We start from the raw sequence: 12,598 nt of genomic DNA, 5'->3' as shown, positions 1-12,598 counted from the left end.
CTAAAGTCATCAGCAAACAACTGGTCATCTGATATGTCGCCCACCTGCATGTTGGGATCACAAAAGATGACACATGCCCACATCACACCAGTGTGGTCACTTGCCATCAGGGTCCCATAGGTGGGGGACACTTCTAGAGCCTCTATTTCCAGAATGAGGTTTTTGTCTAATGTTTCAAAACAGGGGCCCTGTCGTCTAAAGAGGAAGTTTTTGGGTAATTCAACTAGTTTCCCTGTCCGTTCTGGTGTTTCTGCTATGATGGTGTACACTGCTCTAGTAAAGGCTAAAATGTCTACAGGTCTGGCTCTAACTTGGTTACCATCTGGGGGGTGTGTAACCATTGTCATGATGCGTGTACTAGATACTCCAGGTGTTGAACAGATCATAGTCCCATCCTCTTCAAAGTGAATAGTCATGTTTAATTTTGCCATGAGATCACGTCCTAGCAGATTAGCTGGTGCATTTGGGGAGAATAAGAAACATCCATCAACATATCTCCCCCCTATTTCCATCTCCACAGATTTAGTGAATGGAACCCTCATCACAGCCCCGGAGAACCCCTGTGTGTCCATTGATAAATTTGACAATGGCAGTCCCTTCTCACGGATACAGGACCTAGTGGCCCCAGTATCGATGAGAAAGGTGTATTCCTTGTCATTTATGGCTACCATCACAGTGGGTTCCTCATCTGGCCTGTGGGTTACCGATAAGACTGGACACATGAGACTTCTCCTTGGGCACCTTCATTGGGCATATTCTCCCATGTAGTTTTGCTGGAATGGGTTCCCTCCCCTGACAGTTATCCCTCCTTGTAAGTTCTGGTGCTGCAAGGTGGGCTGCACTGTCTGCTGTGGCCCATACTGTATTTGGGGCACTGATTGCTGTAACTGTTGAGGCTGTATCTGTGGTTGAGGCTGCATTTGTATTTGGGGCTGTGGGAGATATATCACTTGGGGACTCATGGCAGGTTGTGTTACAATGCCACCAGGCGGTACCATTTGTTGGCCATAATTTGCCCTGGTCTGGTTGCTAAGTTCATTTTCCTTTTTAACCCTACAGTCTCTAATGAAATGTCCTGTCATTTTGCAATAGTGGCATGTCTGTCCCCTCTGGAATGTGTTTACTCTATTTCCCCCAAACCTTCCTCGCCCTCCTCTTCCATTATTCCTGTTATTGCTTCTCTGGGCATACTGGTAGGGTTGCATTGGGGTGCCTGAAGGAGGCATTCCCAGGGACACTGCAGCTAACTGGGTGGTGGCAGTGGCAATTCTTTCCTCTGTTTTCTTGGCTAGTTTCTGTTGGACCAATTTAGCTGCTGCTTTCTCTATTTTATCTTTCTCACTCTTTTCCTTTTCTTGTCTCTTCTTACAAAAATGTATTATGTGTGCTTGTATCTCTGTCCATGGTTTGGCCTCCAAGGCCACTATATTATCTAATTTATCCTGCACTTCAACTGGCAGACCCTTTTTCACTATATTGAAAAATAGTATTGCATTCTGTCCAGTGACATCCCAACTCTCCCCCACATCCTGTGTCCATTTTTCCTTCATTCTGCTAAGGAATTGGGCTGGGTCCTCATTTGGCTGCATTGTTTGTGCCATAAGGGACCCAATGTCTGGCCTGTCTGGATACATTTTCCTCAGTTGCTTCCAAACAATTCCCTTTACTCTATTAAAGGGTGCCCCATCACATTTTGGGTTAGTTAATGTCACATCTTTTACTCCTGCCTTTGTGAACAATGTGTCTGTCTCATCTCCTATAAGGGAACTCAGTAAACTCTTAATGTCCCCTATTGCAAGAGTAATCCCTGCAGTATGTTTTTCCAGAGCTGCTATCCATTTCCCAGCACCCTCAGCAAGTTGTGGCAACTGTTTTTTAAGATTTTCTTTGTCCATCTGGGGCCATGGTATATATTGAGGCGCCCCTGGGCCCTTGAATATCAAGGGCAGTTGTGACAGGACTGTAGTCCTATTGCCAGTAGGGTGACGTGAGTCATACTTACAAGCATATCTCTGCCACACTCTTAAACTTTTCTGCATATAGGGATAATCCCAATAAGGATCCCCTGCACCCTGAAAAATGCACCTTTCTGCATTAGCCATGTCTCGGGGTTCAAAGGAACCCTCTCGCGGCCATGGTGTCATCTGTGATGCCAATCCTTCTGTCCAACCTGCTAGGTTGTCAGTAAAAGGGACAACATTATACCAACTATTTTCATACTGAGCTACTATTTCATTGGGTGTCAAATTATTGCCAGGACATACAGGGAATGCACGTGCCATGTCTTTTCTCAGTGTCATTTTTCCTGCCATATCAAATGTTCCCTCTCTTTCATATGGGCGTGCATGCGCCCCATCAAATACTAATCTCTGTAATTCTCTTGGCTTCTTTTGTAAAGTCTGTCCTGTCTTACTGTTTTCGTCTCCCTCACAGGCATATTGTGACTGTTCCTTGTTATGATCCTCAAGAAGGGACATTCTTTTAACATGTTCAGTGCTGTCATCTAATGCCCCCTCTGATCCTTTGTAGGATTTTTCTAAACCCATATCTTCTACATCTAAGCTGCTATGTGTGTAGACTGTGTCATCTAGTCCTTCTTGTTCAATTATTTGTGGGATAGTGTGGGCTCTTGACTGCCTCAGGGGCCCTTCCCCCTTTTCCCAAGCCGCTCTTTTGTCTACCCATCCATCTTCCTGCTCTGTGACCCACTTGCCTACACTATTACCTTCTGCTCCTGAGTGCATGAACCTCCAGCACCCTGTGGGAGGACTTTCTGGTGTGAAAGCTAACCTTCTTGTCTCATTTTTAATATTGGCACTCAGTTTTTTCAAAACACCTTCCTTTTTTCTAGCCCGCTCCATTCTCTGTACCCCTCTTGATCCCTCATTAGGTATACCTTCATTCTTTCTAGTGGGGGACATCTCGTCCTCCAAATGAAGTGTAAATGTAGCATCTACTGTCCCTATGTACTTAGTACTGTCCCCACCTGACATTTCCTGTGGTGTACTGGCCATTTGAGGACATGGAGATGGGTCAACATATTCTCTATGTTTAGAAAAAGATTCTAATGGTGGGCTATACTCTGGGTCTGTATATCCCACAGCAGGGGGGTGTGAAGAGATAGGTAATGAGTGTGGGGCACCAGGTTGCAAAGTATACATGCCCTGTACCTTTGCACTGCCTAACCTTAATGGCACATCTTGATAGGGGGGTGGAGGAGCCGAAGGGAGGGTTTGAGGCTTTGTATTTGACTCATTCATATTTGTTTCACAAAAGACCCTCCATTGGTCTAGTGTGATCTTCCTTTTCTCTAGTTTATTTCCCTTGTATTTGCTCTGTAGGAAGGTGCCCATGTGTTCTATTATTGTATTATCAAGTGTGCCCTCCTTGGGCCATGCATGTGCAAGTTTTAATGTTGCTTTGTGCCATTCCTTACAGTATTTTCCTATCCTATCCCTGTCTCCTGAGAACACTTTAACCATGTGTTCTAAAGGAGACCCCATGTCTGTTTAGTGAACTTAATCTTTTGTACCATATGTTTCTCACTCTAAATGGACTTCTATTTACTTCCTAGGGTATTTCCAGACTTCACATAAACTATTATTAGGCTATGAAGGTGAACATCAGATATTCATATATATAGCCCTAATCTCTTTAAAAACTTTGTTCATTTACATATATATTGGGTAGGTGCATTAATGTGTGGCCTAAGTGGTTTATTTGCCTGACACAACAAACAATAATGTTATTGTGATATATGTATGTTTATAAATTATTCATATCCTAAATTCCATACTGGGAGGTCCCTAATAAATGCATACAGTAAGAGGTCTAATACTAAAGATGAGTCTGTTATTCTTGCAGGGAATTCACGTGACTGTTGCCCATGGTTCCACTGAAAAATTGCAGTAACTTCAATATATTCACTTTCCTGCCACAAGGTGGCACCAGTGTCACACATGAAAACAAATTTAAAACTTTACTCTTGGAAAGACAACTGCAACAGGTTTTGTAGATTTCAAAATAAACTCTTTTATTCTAATTATGCGAAGATCCTGTTCACATTTATCTGAAAGGTAGTTAAATATATTTGTATGTATAGTAGCTAATAATTCTCCTTCTATTTGTATATCTTCAATAGATGTGTGTATGTCCCAGTCTATACTATATGATATTTCATCTGGCCTCCAATATTGAGGCTCTATAGTTTCATAATGGGAATAATAGTTAGTAGTGTCAATATTTGTTATGGGGTTCATAAGGCTACTGCACTACTTTTAACTTGGAGGATAATGTCCTTGTATTAGTTCTTTGAATATTTTGTTTATAATTGTCTAACAGGCATTTCTCTTATGTCAATGTAGGTTGTTTTTAAGGCCTAGAGGTGATATACTATAAATACACAAACTTCTGACTTAAAAAAAATGATTCTATGGTATTGATATTGCTGATCTACTTAAGGTCAGTTCTGTTGCAGAGGGCGACAGCCTGACTGTTATAAAAATGAATAATTAATTCAGGGATGTGGAATTAATTAGTTGACTTTTTTGGGACAGTACTTCACTTTTGAGTATACTGTTATGACTTAAGCTTCATAAGAATAGGAGGTCTGATACTTATTCCTAACTTATACACTAAATAACAAACTTATATATTGACATTATTATGTGGCCACATTTCTGTCTATACATGCATATACATACACAGTAAATTTTAATATACATACACAGTAATTCTTAATTTCATACTAGGGCAAACAAAATACTACTGGTCACTTCCCTCTGGATTCATAGAGGGGACAACTTTTCACTATTTTCAACAAAAAAGTGACTTCCAGATCTAATATCTGGGTTAGGTTGACATGAGTGTTCTTTAAAACATACACTGATTGCTCAGCCCCCAAGCCCAACACTACTCCTGACCACTTTTGACTTACTTAGTCAAGCTCCCTGTATCTTCCGGATTTACCACCGGGATCCCTTAATATTATCTCAATTCATACACAATCTTGCATACAAACACAAAAATTACATACATTACAGTGTCAAAATTGTAACTGTCTTTATAAAATAAAAGGAACAGACCTCGTACTTTGTCCACTTCACTACCTTCCACAGAGACCCATCTGTCCCCACGAAATCAGAGATTTTTACATAAATGTTGGCATCTCCCTTACCTCTTTAAAAAGTGCGCAAATCACCTCGTGGAGACAGGCAGGGCCCCCAGTCAAGCAGTTGGTGGGATCGAAGTAGAGCTCCTGGCTGGCTCGCCAATATGTTAGAGGGAAATCTGTTAACAAAATGAGACAGATCAATTTAACACAATAATATAGGTTTAATCGATTTTCAGCTGGGAACAACAGGCAGTCTCAACATAGAGGCCATGACTGAAGTTCAAAGTTCTGGTTCAAACACCAGTAGCATTTATACTGTAAAAACCACAAAAAACTGTGGTGAAGAGTTCACCATTGACGTAAGCAACTACAAGCAGTACAGATAAGATAATGAGGTGCCTCTGGAAAGAAGCACATGCACTTGTTGGCCTCATGGGTGAGTAAGTTACACTGACGTCATTCACCATATCTATCTTTCTGCACAACAAGAGATTATATGTTGCGTGCTGCTCATGGTAGCCCTGCCTTGTAAATACTTATCTGACCCTTTACACAATTCCCCTTAACACGATATGAATGACTTGTGGTTTTTAGGACCCCTGTGCTAAGGAAGGATACACCCTTCGGTTCCACCTATGATGTATTCCTATTCTTCCTACATCACTTCTCAAGGGCCGGGCCGACATTGACAAAGGCTGTCGATTCAATCACCTTGACAATCGGATATTTAGAATATCTGTCAACAGCAACTAGGGTGATGCGGCCATCTGGGAAGCTCCCAAAATTGAGGCTGATCTTTGACCACAGGACGAAACATGGTTCTTCATTGATGACAGGAGCAGGTACCTCTGGGATGGCAGTCAGTTGACAAGCAGGGCATCATCTCACACAGTCGTCTATTCTGGCTTCCAAACCAGGGAACCATACTTTCTCCCTCATGCGTGCTTTCATCTTTGCCACACCTTGATGGCCCCCATGAGCCAGTAAGATCACTTGCTGCTGCAGTTGGAGAGGGTGCCCATGGAGTATGAAACCATCTGGAGTCAGACTCAGTTCGTTTCTCACTCTCCACAGCTTGACCAAGCAGTCCTTTTCTGCCACATCACAGTCGTTCAGGCTGTGAAGGAAGTCCTGCCAGGAGCCACGATCAAGGGTATTCTTTACTCGCATCAGAGCACCATCTTCTTGGGTGGCATCGGAAATCTCTTTCAGGCTTAGTGTCTTGGGACACCTGCTGACGCCTAAAGCCTGCACATGCGCCTCTCTGGCATCCTCATCAGGACTGTGGACTTGAACTGGCTCCCTGGGGTGACTTGAGAGGAAATCAGCTGGATCCTTGGCACCAGGACAGTATGTCACTTCCATACAGTACTGCTGATGTTGAATAGCCCACCGTTTGATCCTGGGTGGTGGGTGTGGCGCTGTCCCCTTGAACAAAGGGACAAGAGGCTGGTGATCCGTGACCACTCTGCATGGTCTTCCTTGCAGATATAGATGAAAATGGCCACACGCCCACTTGATGGCCAGAGCCTCCCTTTCGATTTGAGGGTAGTGCTGTTCAGTTGGGGTTAGGGCTTTGCCGGCACACGCAAGCGGAGCACACTTGCCTGGCTCAGCCTCCTGTGTCGGGACTGCGCCAAGCCCTACCGGGCTTGCATCAACCCCCAGTTCGGTTTTCTTAGTTGGGTCAAAATATGCTATGGTGGTCTCGCATAGAAGTGCTTCTTTTAATGTCTGAAATGCCTGCTTTTCTTTTTTCCCCCACACTAATGGCACATCAGCTTTTGCCAAAGCTCGGAGGGGCTCGGAGAGTGTTGCTAGCTGCGAAATTAAATGCCCACAATATGTTGCCATACCCAGGAAACTACGCACAGTAGTCACAGTTTTGGGGCTGGGGATTGTCTAATGGCATTCAATTTACTCGAGTCCACCTGTATGCTATTTTGGTTGAACACATACCCAAAATAATCAATTGAGTTCTGGAAGAATAAACATTTGTTTCGGTGTAGGGTGACCCCATGTTCGGATAGCCATTTGAGGATTGCTTTTAGGTGTTGGTGATGCTCTTCGGCGGTGGCAGAGAAGATCAGGATGTCATCACTGATGTTCAAGACACCCTGTGGCCCAGACAAAGTCTGACAGGTCACATCCTGGAACACCTCTGCAGCCGACGATATGCTAAAACTTAGTTGCTTGTATCTCCTCAGCCCTAGGTGTGTTGAAAATGTTGTGCTATATCTGATGTCTTCCGCGAGGCTGAGCTGGTGGTATCCGGCATTTAGCTACAACTTGGAAAACCACTTGGATCCCTTGAGGTCTGCGATGATGTCATCTATCGTGGGATTTATGTGCCTCTCCCTTTTAATCGCCTTGTTCGGGAGCCTCATGTCAATGCAAAGTCTGATTTTACCTGGCTGTTTCTGTTTTTCGGCTCTCATCATCAGCGAGAACCAGGAAGTGGATCCCAACACTTTTTCTATAACTCCTTGTTTCTCTAGGCTGTTAAGCTCCTGCTCCACCAGCGGTCGGAGGTGAAATGGGACCCGCCGGTGTCTCAGAGCGACGGGTTTTACTGCCTTGTTGATGTGTAGTCTTAACGGGGGTGCCTTCAGACAGTCCAGTCCTGTAAATAGATCTGGGAATTGATTCAGTACCTCTTCTACCTGGCATGTCCTTATGCATCTTGAAAATGATACCAGACCTAGTTCCTCGGCCGACTGACTGCCTGAAGGGTGTCCGCTTCCCTGCGACTACATGGAATGTGGTGTGGATTGCTTTTCCTTCTGTCCCGATGGTCACTGCCATGCCTCCTTTTAGGAGTAGGGGTGTGCTCCTCCCATATGTGAATATTTTGCTCTTTTACGGGCGAGCAAGGTAGGAGTCGTTGATACTGTTGGATGCCCATAAGATTCACTGATGCTCCTTTGTCAATCAGTGCTTTGACTTGTGACCCTGCAATCTCAATAAAGCATGTCATTTGTGGGTGTCTATGCTTCTTTAAGTAGTTTGCTAACGATATCAGGAATGCCTCCTCCTCTTTTTCTTCCGGGGAGGAGTCTTCCAGTGTATGACGGGGTGGTGGATGCTGGGTGTCTCGGAATATCTGGTCGCTCAACGCAACTGTCTGACCGCCCGGGTGGGTGCCCTTCGGCTTCTCATCCCTCTTCCCCCAGGCCTTTCCTTTGCACACAACAGCGAAATGGTTTAGTTTCCTGCAATTGGAGCAGGTCTTTCCTAGAGCTGGACAGTCTCTTGCATTGTGCTCCTCCCTCCCACAATGATCACAGCGTGCTCCTTGCTTGGCTGGGGCGTGCAGTCTTGGCTTCCGTTTCACTGGTTGTGGCTGTACTGCGTCCACATGTTCTGTCTTGGTCACAGGGGCCTTCTCAGGCACTGGTGATATAGCCAGGTCTATTTCTGCCACCCTAGCTGCTGACAGGTCATGGGATCATGCCATCACTAATATCTTGTCAAGGCTGATGAGGGGTTGTCTCAGTATCGGGCCTCTGAGTGGGTTGCTTCTGCAGCCTTGTATAATCTGCGCGCTTATCTCCTTCTGTTGGTCGTCTTCTGTGCACATGCTTGCCAGTTCACTCAGCTTGGCGTAGAACTGGTCAATTGATTCTCCCTCTGTTTGGCGCGCCTGGCGGAGTCTGTAACTTTTGAAATCCGGATTGAGCTGGGGATCAAAATGCGCTTTCAGAGCTCTTACAGCTGCATCATAGTCATCATAGCTGCCTGTGTTTCGTAGATGTCTGAAAAGTTTATAACTCTCATCCCCTGCAAAGTGAAGGAGTAGGGACCGCTTGACTGCGCCATCTTGTTCATCAGTCGCTACAAAATAGTCCTTTAGTCAACCAATCCAGACTTTCCACCTGGGCGATGCTGTCACTGGGTCTTCTAACTCGCTGAAAGGTGGGAGTGCACCGACCATGGACTGCTGGGACTGTGGGTGGATGTTTAGCTGGCGTTGGTTCGTCTGCCATAGTTGTTGTGCACGACAGAGGGAGAATCTGTGGGGCCTAAACCAGACACTCACGCTGCGAGTTACAGCCAGGCCCATGCGGTTCCACGTCCTGTGCAGGGGCTTGCACGTGACAGTGGGCGCTAACCCCGTTGGTGGTGAAATATTGGTATTGCAGCGGATGATGTCTCCAAGGCAGGGACAGGGAGCATGTGCATTTACTTTGCGATGTAGCCAGCCAGTATGAGTTGCCACTCCTCGACCTGGTTTTGGGCACACCCGTCCATGCACGTGCTGATGACCCACTTGGGTGGACACGGCGGCAATCGGTTAGAAGAAGCAGTTGGAGACACGCAGGCACCAGTTTCCTTCTGCAAAGGTCAGTTTCTGCGGTGTGTGCATCGGGGGAGGAGTAGGCACTCCACACGGCACTCTACGGTATGTCGACGCAAGCCTGGGTCAGAAAAAAAAAAAAAAGACCTCTTCTCCATGTGGCTTCTTCCAACTGCTGCCAGACGGTGCTGTGGGGCGCCACTCGTGTCCGCCGAGTCGCACTGATGCAAAGTGCACCATGAACTATTGCAGGTGGCAGTGTTTGTGTGAGCAGGGCCCACTCGTTGCCAGTTTAAGGCTGCAATAACCTGTGAGTGTGCACATGTGGACAGCGCAACGCACATGAAACAACAGTCTCACACCAATGGCCCTGTGGCGGGACAGGAAAGACTCTGTGTGTCCTTCTTCCCATTTATTTATACTCCACAGTATTCTGGAAACCGTAATCTGACCTTTTGGGTCACCCGCGGACACCAGCCGCCCAACAACTAGACCAACATACTTTATTGCAAACATCACAGCACCGGCCATATGGCGTGGGTGGGGATTGCAGAAGCATACAGTGGGAGGCTAAGAGCCGGTGCTGGACTGATCCTGCACACCCAGTGCTTCAGTGCACGTGTGCGAAGATCTGTGCGCCCAGCCTCAGAGGAACAGGTCAAATAATGAACGACTGATCACGCCTTTCATCCTTCTCAAGTGCACGGTCGACTGGCCTATAAGCAGGGCCACTGGAATTATGCAATTGTGTGGCCATGGCGAGTTTCACATAATTATAGATTTGCCACACAGTCCATCATCTACTGCATAATCTGGAGATTTTAACAAAAAAAAATTCCTAACTCAAAGGGTTTAAAAGTTATTAAAAACACTGCAACACGTGTTACCGCGCAGTGGAAGGCCGTTAACAAAGTTTAACTGGTTACCTTTCTAATCTGTATTACTATTTTTGGGTGATAAACTGGTAATAGTGAGAATAACCTAATTCCCAGACAGTGTTAACAAGTGTAAAAGTACAAAATAATTAAGTAATACTATCCACAATTGTGCCGCATTGCGCTGCATAATTTGCCTTTCATTGCTGTAATATGCACTCTACCCTCCTACTGAATTTCTCTCTTGCCACATAATTCACATACAGTTCTTATTTACAAGTTCAAAACTGTCTAGATTTGCAAATGAGTCACTTTTGTACTTATCTGATCAGCCGTTTTTTTTCATTTTGGTGCCCGGGTCGGTTTTCTCTCCAAATCGGACCCTGCTCATGTGCGTTGAAAAGTGACCACTGAACCCGGCAACATGACACCAGCTACTTGCTGCATTAATGACTTTCCTGTATGTCGAAGGCACCTCATAATGTTGAGTAAAAAGAACATTCTCGTAAAACTCCGCACTTGCTGCAGTTCTTGCATTTTCCCGGAGGGTGGCAGCATAGACTTAGCCATTGCCTAGCTTTAAATGAACGGGCACCCAACAATTGGCCTGGGACCAAAGCCAAGATTATGCTGATAAATCCACCATGGCCTGCTGCCAAAAAATACCTTAATCTTTCAGGTAATCCAATTGTAGAAATGGCTTGTTTAGTGTATAGTGGTCGATTAATTATTGCACTGAAAATGCACACTTTAAATGTATAACACACAGTCATACTGAACTTATTTTTTTTATCCTTCATGGTACTTAAGGTTGAGTAAAAACTAGGGACAGTCGAACTCTGCAGTGTTCATTTGTTGTGCATACAACACTGACTTCTTTATGTCGGACAGACTTCCAGATTATCTGTAGATTCCGGAGATTTTTTACATTTTGGAAATTTCCCACATCAACATGAATTTCCATGTAAGAAGCACGTGCGCAGAAATATAAGAAATGAAGTAGGAATAAGTGGGTCCGAAAAGTGGCATACTGTTTCAGACAAGCAATACTGTAACTACCGACTAATGCCATCATTTATTTTAAAGGGACCACCCAATGTAAAGAAAAACAGTTCTCTTTTCCCAGCCCTGCGTTACTAAAGGCCGCCGAAAACTGGCATGCTGGAACGTTGCTTTGTTTGATGCCAGCTTTGGTTTTGAGAAGTTGTAAGACACCACGATGACCCCTTTAATAGCAGGTCAGATGAGTTGCACCTGCAGGGCATAAAGTACAAAAACATACATAATTCCATTTTTTTCTGAGCATTTAGGAACTTTGAAAATAAGTACTTTGAGCCCATTTCACAAAGTTATACATCGTCACTCAGGGGTTTACTTTCTTACATGGATGTAGATTTAAGACTTTCTGGAATTGACAGTTTGATTACAGTTACATATACGTTTCTCATATTCTGCACTGTTTTTAGAAACATTAAACTGACTTTCTAGTGTCAGCAGATTATATACCTCATTTCTCAATAGAAATGCGAAAAATGTCAGTGCGGTGTTCACACTTTTTTTTTTTACTGCAGATTTGAACGGTCTCCAATAGAGACCCGCTAGTATTTGAACCTGTTACTTCCAAGATATAGGATTGTCTCTGCAGCCGATCGCCATGTCGCTTTCGTACAGCCAATTTAAAATGCTTTATAGGGAGTGAGTGAAGGAGGTGTAGAGGGGAGGGAGTGAGGAAGATTTGGGTTATATATGGTGGATAAAGATTCTGGCCTGTCCAGGGTCGGATTGGTTAAGCGAGAATCGGCCACGGGCCTAAGTGCCAGCAGTGGGCCGCTTTTTTGGGGGGTCTCCGTTAACTGCCCACAGTGTTTCCTATTGTCCTCCCCGGCAGCCGCCATTCCCATATGCCCAGGTCATTCATTGCTTTGTGTGGCCGGCATGCAGGCTAGTCAAACATAGCGCTTTGTTTTGAGATTGGGGGCAAAGATGTGGGTGGGGGCTTGCAGAGTGCACTAAGGCTGAAAGTCCTGATTGGAAGGCCAGGTCAGGTGTTGTGGCCATTTTCACCTCGGTCCAAATGTCATTAAGTAATTTACCCAGCACATGGCCGTTTTTTTTGTTTTGTTTGTTTTTTGCACACATGCTAGAGAGAACCCTATTTTGTCTAGTTAGTTTTAACTCTGCATAAGTTAGCAGAGACGGTTTTTGTACCTGCTGCAAATCACAACTTGTAGTTTATGTAGAAAGGTCAGTGGGTTACTACTTCAAAGTCATTTTGTTATTTGCAGCTCTTTAGTTATAATCAGGGCCGCTGGA

Source organism: Pleurodeles waltl, chromosome 6, assembly GCF_031143425.1.
Source record: "Pleurodeles waltl isolate 20211129_DDA chromosome 6, aPleWal1.hap1.20221129, whole genome shotgun sequence".
NCBI classification, from domain to species: domain Eukaryota; kingdom Metazoa; phylum Chordata; class Amphibia; order Caudata; family Salamandridae; genus Pleurodeles; species Pleurodeles waltl.
The sequence above is the reverse complement of the archived record's forward strand: the minus strand, read 5'-3'. Positions refer to the sequence as shown.